A 12,697-nucleotide genomic window follows, 5' to 3' on the forward strand; every position below is an offset into this window, starting at 1 on the left:
ACTATGGAAAGGGAAGCCACATGGTTTGAGTGATCAGAGTTTTGAACCCTTTTGAAATAATGTCAAGAGTTCCTGAACCCGTTTTCTGGGAGAGTTCTTGAGAAAGCACAATTCTGGAAAGCAACCTGCTAGCAGAAGAAGAGGCATTTCTGGCAGAGCACAAGCCTCTGGGGTATTTTGCTGGAGACTCCATCATTAAGAGTTCTGAGTCCCAGCCTTCCAGAAAGAAAGGGAATTCTTAGACAGCTAGAAGAGAGAAGAGCATCACACTCAGGATTCTTTAAGCTAGAGGATATAGTATAAAGAAGATAGAGTATACACAGGAGTATTATTGGAGATCAAAGGACCTGAAATTGTCTATTTGATACTGCCATGAGTTGTTCACACAGTGTAAGTCTGATGGGAAGGGGTTTCTTGTCTAGCAGCCCCAAGAACATTTTCTTTCTAAAGGAGTAAAGTCCTCAGTATATTTCCATAAGGCTAGATACATACACAGGGATTTATGAGTGAAAGTGAGTCTCACCAGAACTTTGAAGGTATTGCACCAAGTTTAATTCCCTTTCAAGGGGAGTCTAAAATACTCAATGATCCTAAATGCCTGGAAGACTCTAGGAACTATGGAAAGATAGGACTCACTGGAGAGGGAAAGTTTTTGTATCAATTATTTATCAACTATTGTGTATCCATTATGCATTTTCTGCTTTTCCGTGGAGTAAAGTACAAAGTACAAAGTAAACACATTTGTTACTTTTAGGGCTTGTATAGAATCTTACATCAATGGAGAGAAAACCTGAGTAGGTTCAAGCTATAGTCTAAAAATTTTCCAGAGACAATTGTAGGTGAGCATGAAGTAAGCCAAAGAGATAGAACTTTGGGGTTGCCCCACAATTAAACTTGTCTATGTAGGTCCAGAATTTAGGACCCCAGGCCCTGGATTACATCTGTAAGCATACCTAATATGTCAAAATTACTTTCCCTAGAACATTAACTGAAAAGAGTTTTTTTTTCCCATTTCAGACCTTTTTTCCTCTTTGCTTCCATTAATAATTTCCTATGCTGTCGACTCTAATAATATATTTTCTGTTGTTATGCATTTCCCAGGGCCTTTAGGAAACAAAATGCTGTAAATACTTTTAAATTAATAATACCTAGGAGATACATTTTAGACAATTTTTGTAATCTGTCCTTTGTTGCTATTTTATTCAGTGAAATCTCACACTTCACAGTCATGCCTTGCTTCTCTTTTCCTGATTTAATAGGATTTAATAGAATGTTTAGTAATTAACACAAAACATACAAGAAGGCTCCTTCAGAATAATGCCCTATTTGCTTTTACTTTCTTCTCTTGCCTTTTTCTTTTCCTCACCATTTCGAGGAAATAATTAAGAAAAATGTTTCTCCCAACCTTTTGAAATTCCCAGCAATCATCCTTTAAAAAGTTTATCACAACTTGTCTTCAGTCTTCCCTTCCACTTTTCCTTTCCCTCCTCATCTTCTTTTCTCTAGACTAAACATATTCATTTCCTTCAATTGTTCCTCAAAGAATATGACCTAAAGTCTTTTATGCATCCTGGTTGCCCTCCTGGGTGCTTTCCAGTTTAATATCTTTGCTAAAATGTGATGCTCAGAACTGAAAACGTTATGTCATGTATGGTTCGAGGGCAGAGTACAATGGATTCTTTTGGGATAGGGTGATTAAGGGGTGGCATTGATACAAGGGAGTTGGGGGGTAGTGGGAAGATGTCTGGACCTGTTATTTCATGGGTTTAGGGAACTCTTGGTGAGGAAACGCTTTCTTCCAATATAGATTTTGGCAATTGCTCTGAAACTTATAATCTTAATTGCCTACAACACTAAAAAATTAAATTACTTGCCCTTTGCTATATAACCAGTATGTGTCAAATGCAGAAACAACTTAGATAGCTACTACTATCAATGTCTTATTCCTAGACAATATACATTTCTCTCTTTTTCAACGGGTTTTTAATTTTCTTAATTAAAAAAAAATTAATGTAGTCCAGGATCTCATTAGTTTTCTTGGCTGCTATATCATACTATCAATTAATATTGAGCCCAAAGCCCACTTAAACCCCCAGATATTTTTTAAACAAATTACTGCCTAGCTGTATCTCCTCATTCTTATACCTATGAATCATTTTGTTTAATCAAAGTTCAGGATTGTACATTGATCCCCATTAAGCTTCTTTTTCTTTGATAGGCTATCAACCTTTAACCAAATCTTGAGAGAAAACTGTTAAAACAGTAGGCCAAGCAGAGGTCCTTGGAAGATTCCACTAGAGACTTTCTTTCAAGTTTACCTTGAACTTTAATGGTTTCAGCCATTCAACCAGTTTCTAAAGTATGTAATCATCCTATTGTCTGGTTTACTTTTCTTCATCTATTCCCCAAGGATAGAAAGAGAGACTTTATCAAGTGATTTTCTAAAATCTGAATAAACTTTAACTATAAAATTCTCCAGAACTGCATGAATAATAAACATGACAATAAATAAAATGAGGGCAGACAGGCAGGACCTATTCTAGATAAAGTGATGTTGGCTCTTAGTGGTCACTGTTTCCTTTTCTAAATGTACTAACCATCCTTTTAATAATATGCTAGATAGCTGCTTCTAAGAAACTGGATGACTGGAACATGCATAGACATTCTGTATTGTCCTACAAGGTGGTTGGGAAGAGCCAGCCATCATTTCCTACAGTCACAAATGTAACAAAAATTATAACTAGTGCTGACTCAAGTTCTCTATAGACTTGCACAGCTCCAGCTACATAACCAATGGAAAAATGCTTCTCCAACTACACGGACAGGCCAATTCAGAATATCCATGGGTGCCTTGGTCCTTCAGTATCCCAGGAGCCACTATATAGTGTCTAGTGTTAGCTTGTACTAGACTCCCACTACAATATATTTTAGAATATGGCAAGTAATCAGTCAGGCTAATTGACTTTTGGTTTTCCTTCCTCCTCTTTGTTGAAAATTTTCCTTTTTTAAATCATTTATACATTTCCCAAACTCTATAGTCTTTCAAAAATTACTGACAATGGTTTAGCAGTCCTATTTTTTTCTAGTATTCAAGAATATGATTCATCTCTGCCTGATGGCTAGAACACATCAAAGGCTGCTAGGTGCTCTCCTGCTATTAATAATATTAATCTTGGATAGCATCTCTCTATAAGTCATAGTTGTTCAGTCATTTCCATTCCAAAGATTAGTCTTCTTGACAGAGAAAACTGAAATCAAAATAAGACATAAACAGCTCTACCTTTTCTGTCATAAATTATTAGTATCCTTTCCCCACCAAGCAAAACTCTCCATCCTTTTCCCAAGCATCATCATTTTCAGTATTCCTCTGGGTGGGAGATACTATTAAAGATGTCAAGCCTCTATTGGGAAGAGTAGGTTCATGACTGTTTATATAAGCCTGACCACTATGTACATTTCTTCTCTTGCCAGATGCAGGTTAGGGTTTGAGGTAGGCAGCGTAACAGGCATCAGTTAAATTAATGTGTACCAGGCTCTGGGCTAAATGCTAAAGATACATAGACCAACAAACAAAAAGAAAAATAGTTACTGCCTTCAAGAAGCTTACATTATAATGGGTAAAGATAAAAGGGAGTTGAAATGCATGGATATAGGGAAAGGGGGAAAGATCCCTGGTTGGAGGTGAGGAAGGGGCATGTGCAGAGAGTCAGAAACACAGCCAGGTGGGAAATGAGGCATGGTTACTCTAAGCAGTTCCCCAAAATGGAAACCCTACAGAGAACTCACCAGTGGGAAAAGGAGGTCAGCATGTCAATGGAATGTTCCAAAGTTAGGAAACCCCAGGTTTTAGGGAATTTCCAGGATGAGAAAGCAATTGAATCAAAGTAGCCAAGTTCAGAAAGTTAGATGCATAGCTGGGAGGTAAGCAACATCACCACTAATGATAATGACTTGTGTGTTAAGACTTATTATAAAGTGCCTTTCCTCACAATCACCCCCATTATATAGTTGAAGCAAATAATAATTGCCCATTTTATAAATGAGTAAACTGACTTAGAGGTTCAGAAAAGTTAAGTAACTTTTACTTGAAAACACAGTTAGTAAACTGGGATTTTAACCCAGATCACCTTATTCCAAAATCAGTCTTATCATTATGTCAATTAATTTCAAACAAGCATTTATTAAGTATCTACTACTGCATTGTGCTAGGCTCTGGGAAATGTTGAAGGGACATATAAACAATTAGGATATATATATATGATGTTGGAGACTTTTCTGGTGCTTAACAAGTTCCTGAATTTGTTGTTTTAAGTCTTCTTTGCTCCCTATGCTTATCACTGTTAATAAGATGAACTTGCGTAGCTGTCAACTTCAGTGTGTTATTATTGAAATATAGATGATGGAAGCCACAGTGTTTAACGACTTGTAGGTTTATAGAAGTACAGTAAGATTTTATTCTTTAGACACACTCTGCATGATGTTTGCTTTCATAATGCCATTAAGGAACATAAATCAAACATTTTATTAGAAAACATAATGTCATCAAAATGGAGAGGTCATTTTCACTAAAACAAAAAGACATTTCAGGAGCTGTGGATATTTACTAAATTCTGCTTGGTCATCTAAACATTATAATGCCATCTCTCTGGGGGCAGCTGGGTGATTCAGTGTCTAGAGATGGGAGGTCTTGGATTCACATGTGATCGCAGACACTTCCTAACTGTCTGACTGGATAAATCACTTAGCCCCCATTGCCTAGCCCTTACCATTCTTCTACCTTGGAACCAGTACACAGTATTGATTCTATGATGGTAGGCACCGGTTTTCTAAAGAAACAAAATAATGATACCATCTCTCCTCTGCAGCACCAAATAACCATTGTAAAATGGTGAAATGAATGTAAAAACAAAGTAAGTTTCTTAGTCTGTAGTAACAAAACTAAACTGAAGGAAATGCCTGACCTGGATCTCCCAGTTTAGTAAGCTATTTAGTTTCTGGTTCAGTAAAGCCATATGTATTTGGTATTAATAATTACTGTCATGACAGCATCTCAGGCTACTTCTATCTCATCCCTCCCTATACGGCTCAATCTCTCCAGCCCAGAAAGTCAGAGAGTAATACAGGTGTGTAGTATGAAGCACCTCTCATAAAAGCCATTAATTCCTTCTTATCATAAGTCATATTCTAGCCCTTTTCTGGGCTAGAATATTCTAGGTCCTCTCATGAGTAGCTATTTCCCAAGGCTGCCATTGCCACCATAACCACTTTCCTTAGTCATGGACTGGAAGAATTCGAGGTACCTTAAACACTCTGGAGTCAAAGCCCCTCATTTTACAGATTAGGAAACTGATATCCAGGGAAGACCAAAGTCACACAACAAATCAGTGGCAGAGCCAAGATGAAAACTGAGGTCTTCAAATAGTCTTATCCTTGTACTCATCACCATCTTCCATCAACTTTTTTTTTAACCCTTACCTTCTGTCTTGGAAACCAATTGGTTCCAAGGCAGAAGAATGGTAAGAGCTAGGCAATGGGGGATAAGTGACTTGCCCAGGGTCTTACAGCTAGGAAGTGTCTGAGGCCAGATTTGAACCCATATCTAGGTCTGGCTCTCTATCCACTGGGACACTCAGCTGCCCCCTTCTATCAGCTTCTTAGTTCTCATTCTCTAATCTCTCCATATCTTTTAAAGGATATTTGATTTTTAAACTACTAACTTCTTATCTTCTCTCCTATAAAATACTGTAGATTTCCCTAGAACCTATCACAACTTTAATTATTCTGTTTCCTATTTTGGGTCTGACAGATACAAGTTTTTTATCATTCTTTCATATTTCTTTATTCAGTAATTTTTCCCAATTACATGTCAAAGCAGCCATATTTTTAAAGATTAACATTGTTAAGAGTTGGAGAGGACATCAGAGATCCTTGAATACGACCTTCTCCTTTTACAGATACAAAAATTGAGAACTGGAGTGGTAGTATGACTTGTCCAAAATCTCCTTTCTTCTATATCCTTATTGTTTTTCTGTTAACATTTATCTTATTTCTAACATATAACATAGCATAATATGTAATATAATAATACAATTACTATGATTTATTATAAATATATAATAAATTATAATACATATGCTTATCCAAGAGAAACAAATTCTCACATGAGTTATGTCCAAAAATCTACATCTTATTCTCATTTCTCCCCTTCTTCCTTACACCTGTCTCTTCCCCCAAAAAAGGCAGGTACTATGACATAGGTTATACACATATTATCATGTAATACATATTTCCCTGTTTATTGTGTTATGAAATGAAACATATACTGTTTACATTAGATAAAAATTCAACGAGGAAATAAAGGTGAAGAATGATATGTTTCAATCTGTCTTTGGACTCTCTTTGTACCTTTTATGGTAATGGATAGCTTTTTTTTTTTTTTTTTTTGTTATAAGTCTCCTGGAGATGTCTGGGATCCTTGCTTTACTGGTAGTGGTAATCGTATCAATAGTATTCTATATCCTTATTCTACTATTTTTTTTAGTTCACTTCAACAGTTATTAAGTGCCTGCTATATGCAAGAAACACTTCTGGGGGAATATGATCTTGTAGAACACATCCATAAGAAAGCAGTAAGCCCCCAATGTATATCTAATCCCACTATGATACCCAAAGAACCAAAATATTATTATCATGTCTCCATTACATAACTTGAACAGAAATATTATTAAAATTCTCTGTTCTTATGAATCCTTAAGGGGTAGTAAAATGTCCTACAGGGAATATTACCCTGGAAGTTGAGCCCCATGGTCAGGTCCTGGCTTTGATGCTGATAATTAGCTCTATGACTTTAGACAGCTTCTCTGAGTCACACCAAACTCCTCAAGGAGCTTTTATGGCAGCTAGGTGGTACAGTGGATAAAGTGCTAGACATGGAAACATGAGGACCTGACCTCAAATCCTACTATAGGCAATTATTAGATTTGTAATCTTGGGAAAGTCACTTACCATCTGTTTGCCTCAGTTTCCTTATCTGTAAAATAGGATTAAGAATAGTATTTACTTTCCACGGTTGTTGTAAATATCAAAGGAGATATTTGTAATTTGCTTATAAACCTTAAATTACTACATAAATGCCCGTTTCTCTTATTTTATTATATTCTACTGAAGGATCATCTATTCTAGTCCCATTTTTGTAAATTAGATAACTTTATTCCCTCTTTTTTAAAAAAAATCATTTTTTTTGTTTTTATATTATAGTCATTCCCAGATATCTGTCCCACTCCCAGTCTTCCCTTGTAATCAAGAAGTAAGAAATAAATAAAAATAATTGACAGGCTGAGAGCATGCAGCAACATGTGCAGTATTCCACACACCTAATCCTACATTTCTCCTCTGAAATAAGGGGTGTCCAATTCTTCTCTTCTCTGGACTCAAAATTGATTGATCGACATGTGTTTATCTTAATTTTATATGTATATAATATATATAACATGACAATAATATAATACATATGATTTGTTATTAAAAGGTAATCAACTATAATACATATGCCCATCCAAGAGAAACATTCTCACATTAGCTATGTTCAAAAATTTGTCTCCTTTTTTTTTTACCTCTACCTCCCACCTCTCCCTTCTCCAAGAGGGCACATAATATAATATAGGTTACAAATATGTATTATAAAATAATACATATTTCTCTGTTCATCATGTTATGAAAAAAGTCACAGATTGCTTACACTAGAGAATAATTCATGGAGGAAATAAAGTAAAGAATAATATGTATCAATTTGCATTCATATTCCATCTGTTCTTTGTGTGGTTATGGATATCTTTTTCATCATAAGTCCCTTGGAGTTGTCCTGGATCTTTGCCTTGTTGATAATAATTAAGTCATTCACAGTTGACAGTTAATCATACATTTTTGCTGTTACTGTGTACAATGTTCTCCTGGTTCTGCTCACTTCACTTTGCATCACGTCATATTAAGTCTTTCCAGGTTTTTTGTAATCATCTTGTTCATCATTTCTTAGGGCACAATACTTTTCCATTATAATCATACACCACAACTTCTTCAGCCAACATTTTATTAAGCAACTTTAATTAAACCTAGCATTGTGCTGGGTACTGAGGATATAAAGATAGAAATGAATCCGTCTTTGCCCTTAAGCTTACATTCTATCAAAAGAAACATCATGCTTATTTATACATGTTTGTAGATATGTATAAAATATACAACATGAATACAATATAATTTGGAAGAGGCACTAGCACCTGAATACATCAGAAAAAGCTTCATGTAGAAGGTGAGACTTATACTATGCTTTCAGGAAACTAGAGATTATAAGAGACGAGGTAAAAAAAGGGGGTGCATTCCAGATATAGGTTATAGCCTGATCATAGACATGGAGATGAGAGATGGTATGTCATGTGTGAAGAAAAAGACTGCTTTTGGCTTGATTATAATGTGTGTTAAAGGGGAATGTAGATTTGGAGCCAGATTGTAAAAGACTAAACAGAGAAATTCGAATATGATTCTGGAAGCCCTGAAATTTGTTGAGGAGAGGAAAGATATGGTTAGATGCATATTTTAGGAAAATGACTTTAGCAACCACGTGGAAGGTGAATTAAAATATTGTTGTTTATTCGTTTCAGTCATGTCTGACCTTTTATGCCCCCATTTATGGTTTTCTTAGCAAAGATACTATCCTTTCATTCTCTAGCTCATTTGACAGTTGTGGAAACAGGTATACAGGGTTAAGTGACTTGTCCAATGTCACCCTGCTAGTAAGTGTCTGAGGCCAGATTTGAACTCATAAAGATAAGCCTTCTTGACTCCAGGCCCAGTACTCTATGTACACAGCTATTCACGGATTTAAAAGGTTATTATAATTATGTACTGGTCTTTCCATGTGTTTCTGAATTTCTCATATTTATATTTTCTTATTAAAAAGTAATATTTCATTCCAAGTATATGCCATAATCTGTTTAACTGTTTCCCAATCATTGAATACCCATTTGGTTACAGAAAAGATTAAATCCCTGATTTTATAGAGGAGGAAACCTAAGTGACTTGAGAACTGAAGTGACTTGACAAGGGTCACAAAGATAGTACATAAGGGGTGGAGTTAGAATTTGAACCTGGGTTTCCTGATTCCATCTTAAGCATTCTTTCTTTCTACTGTACCATGCTGACTCAGACAGCAAGTCAAGGACAGAGCAAGGACTAGTTCCTGATTCATTATCTTTCTACTGGACCATTACATAGTCATACAAACGTAGAATCTTGACTTCTCCCCACCAAACATGTGCACACACACACACACACACACACACACACACACACACACACTCATAATGAGTTCCCAAATGCTATTCTATGTTCTAAACAAGTTCGGAGTGTGAGTTAGCATCTGAAAAGCTCAGTCCATGAGCTACCTCTAATGTGTTTCTTTTACCCACCAGAGAACCCATTAGGTCAAAATAAAAGAAGTTGAGTTAACTAGCATAGCAAAATAAATTGCAAAAGAGATTTCTCCCATATACCCAAGGGATATGCTGATTCATAAGTCATCATTCTGGTAGGGAAGGAGATACACTGAGAGCATATGTGATCAGTAAATATACATGCTTTTACACAAAAGGAAGGAATACTTCTTGCCAAGGAATACCTGTGCCCAGGGCAGCGCATGCCTTTGAAGTTATACAACCATTGGTGTCTTCTGGGAGTGTCAGCGAGGGATCCATTTTCTCTACCAAGTTGGTGTCCTCAATAACTTTTCTGTCAGTGGTACTGCTCTCTCCACCACTCTCAGAGAGTCCTTGGCTAGTGTGTAGCTCCAGGGGTCAGAGTCATCAGTTCTTGACCCAATGGCCCCCTTTAGCTTTTTTGTGAGACAGATTCCCCAGCCAGTCAACTAGCTAGGCAAAGTCCTCAGGCATTTTACGCCTATCTTTGAAACGTGCTTCTTGGGCATACTTTCACCTAAATTCTTATATGAATTAAAGCCCCAGATTCTTTTAAACTCATATAATATTCCTCAGTCACTAGTTTTGATCCCCATCAAAAGATCCTCAGAACTCATCATAGTAAAACTAAAAATGCCCTGACAAGAGTTGTAGCAAAGGGACTCCTTTCAACTGAATCATGCATTGGATTACCCTAAAGATCTGGTGACTGCAAGAATGAAAGGGGCCAGATGAGGCTGGAATTGTCACCTTTGTCATCAAAGACATTACTCCAAGGCCTTTGTCTTCAGTAAAGAATTTGTACTCCCAGGAATCATACCTGCTGCATAGGTACAAGTCTTAGGTACATATCATAAAAGGTCATGAATGACATATTCTACAGACACAAATGATGGTACCCCAAACCCAATAGGCATGGAACGTGATATACAGTGAACTTTAGAATGACAAGGGAATACATGACTATACAAAGACACAGAATACATAAACATACATAACAAAATTTCACGCTCTAGACCAAACACGTGGCTTTTCCGCAATGGTTAAAACGTAGCATCGCTTAAGCAGGGTGGTATACAGCAACCAAACCCATAGATCATATGTAATATGTGCTACGTGTTGGTCTACAAACATAGTGGAGAAATAGCACCCAACCTGAACAGCCTCGGCATATTGCATTAGCCAACCGAGGCTTGCTGCTATCAATCTTATATCAAAGGAGGTTTTCATTTCCTTTTCTTTACCTTGGTTCCTATATCATCATATAAAACATCATTTTGGGATTTTTCCTCTACCATCTGTTTTCCATCTCAGCCCATTATTCTTTTTTTTAATCCATCTACTTTATCTTTCCTCTCACTTCCTCCCCCATCCTTATTTATTAATAACTCCAGTGATTTTTATGGCAATTTGTTATTTCACTGATGCTGTTTCTTTTGGCAAAATGTAATGTGGTCAGAACTGGTTTCTTCTCTAATTCTAGCTGGCATATAGTGCTGGCATGGAGCTATTCTCCGAGCATCTAGGTGACCTGGGATTTGGAGCCAGGAAAATCTGAATTCAAATCCCGCCTCAGACACTGGCTGTATGACTCTCAACAATTTACTGCCTATCTTAGTTTCCTCATCTGTAAAAAGAGGAGAGCAATAGAAATTACATCTCAGGTATGTTGTAAGGATAAAAATTTGATAATATTTAGAAAGGTTTTTGCAAACATTTGAACTTTCTATAAATGCTATCACCATCATTGTCATCATTAACAAAATATACTAAATAGAGGGCTAGACCTGAATTCAAGTTTGACCCCAAACATTCACTGTGTGACTCTGGGGGAGTTATTTAACTTCTGTCTGCCTCAGTTTCCTCAACTGAAAAATGTGGATAATATATAGCATCTACCTCAAAGGGTTAAAGCAGTGAATAAATATGGACTATTATTATTATGGCACATTCTGAAGCACACAATGAATGAAATAGCATTATAGATTGCTTTCTAGGAGTCTTAAGCAAAGGGATCTTCAATTTTAGGAAGAACAAGTAAATTATCTCATCCTAAGGGCTGAGCAGAAATAAAAAGGATCTTCCATGAAGTTTTATGCTACTTCACTCTATCCAACAGAGCTCCTGGAAGTGGCTGGGTTAAGGAGCTGAATGCTATCAGATATTCATTTAGAGCCTTGCAGCCTGCCAAGAGTCTATTGCTTAGTTTTTAAAGCTAGATGGGGGGAAAGGGGGAAATTTAACAGGATCCATACTGTGTAAGTCAACAGGAGTCTTATAGCTGCAACCCAGAGGAGCTCTTTGACAATCTACCTGAATTGTCTTTTGCCTCTGTGTTATCAACATTCTTCCTATCCCTGAGCTGAAGCATTGGAGCAGCTGTCCCACTGTGTACACTCTTCCACAGAAGGAAGTTGGCAGCTCTCCTAGAGTTGGAGCTGAGATCTTCATCGTCTCTGGTTAAAGCAAAGAAAATGTTCATAGTTGTTATTATAGACTCTTCAAACCATGCTCCTCCTGGGTGCATGTTTCCTGAGCCTTTTTTTTCCTCCTTTCACCACACTTCTCCTTTGGCCCCAGCCTTCTCACCCTTGGATGGCATAACTCTGCATCTTTATGTTGGCAAAGACTTAACTGAAAAATATATCTTCCTCCCTCCTCAGCCAGCTTCCTAGCCAAAGCAGTGAATGGATTCACAGACACGTGGACAGCAGGAAACAGTAGCAGGTTTTTTTTTTTTACCCCTCTTTGCCCTTTTGGCATGGGCAGTTAGGGCTCTCACCACCGCCTCAACCGCCTTAGGCATAATCCTAGAAAAAAATGGAATTCATAGGCTTGTGGAAAGGTGAAAAGGTGAGAAAATAGGAGTGAATAATATCAGTCAAGGTTCAGCCAAATGCTGCCAGGGTTTGTGGGAAAAAGCCCTGGATTTGGAGTCAGAGAAGTTGGACTCATATTCTAGCTCTGAAGTTTCATTAGCTATGGAAATTGGGCCAATCAATTTACCTGTCTGAGCCTCAGTTTTCTCATCCGCCAAATCTCTAAGGGACCTTCCATCTTTGAAATGTAAGCTTATTATTGTAAATGTAAGCTTAATTATTGGCAGAAACATTAGCTGTCCCCCTCCAACTATTCTCTTCAAGTACAGGTCCTTGTATGCATTCTCTCAGAGACTGAATCTGTTGCAGGTCAGAAATGGCCCAAGGTAGGTCTGGCTTTACTTACTCACA

General features: G+C 37.1%; 1 protein-coding gene across 1 annotated transcript in view; it reads left to right on the forward strand.

Annotated features, from left to right (window-relative positions):
• ADGRV1 (adhesion G protein-coupled receptor V1) overlaps window positions 1-12,697 on the forward strand; it is a 778,411-nt gene that overhangs the window by 663,815 nt on the left and 101,899 nt on the right. The window lies entirely within an intron of this gene.

This window comes from Monodelphis domestica, chromosome 3 (assembly GCF_027887165.1).
Source record: "Monodelphis domestica isolate mMonDom1 chromosome 3, mMonDom1.pri, whole genome shotgun sequence".
NCBI classification, from domain to species: Eukaryota; Metazoa; Chordata; class Mammalia; order Didelphimorphia; family Didelphidae; genus Monodelphis; species Monodelphis domestica.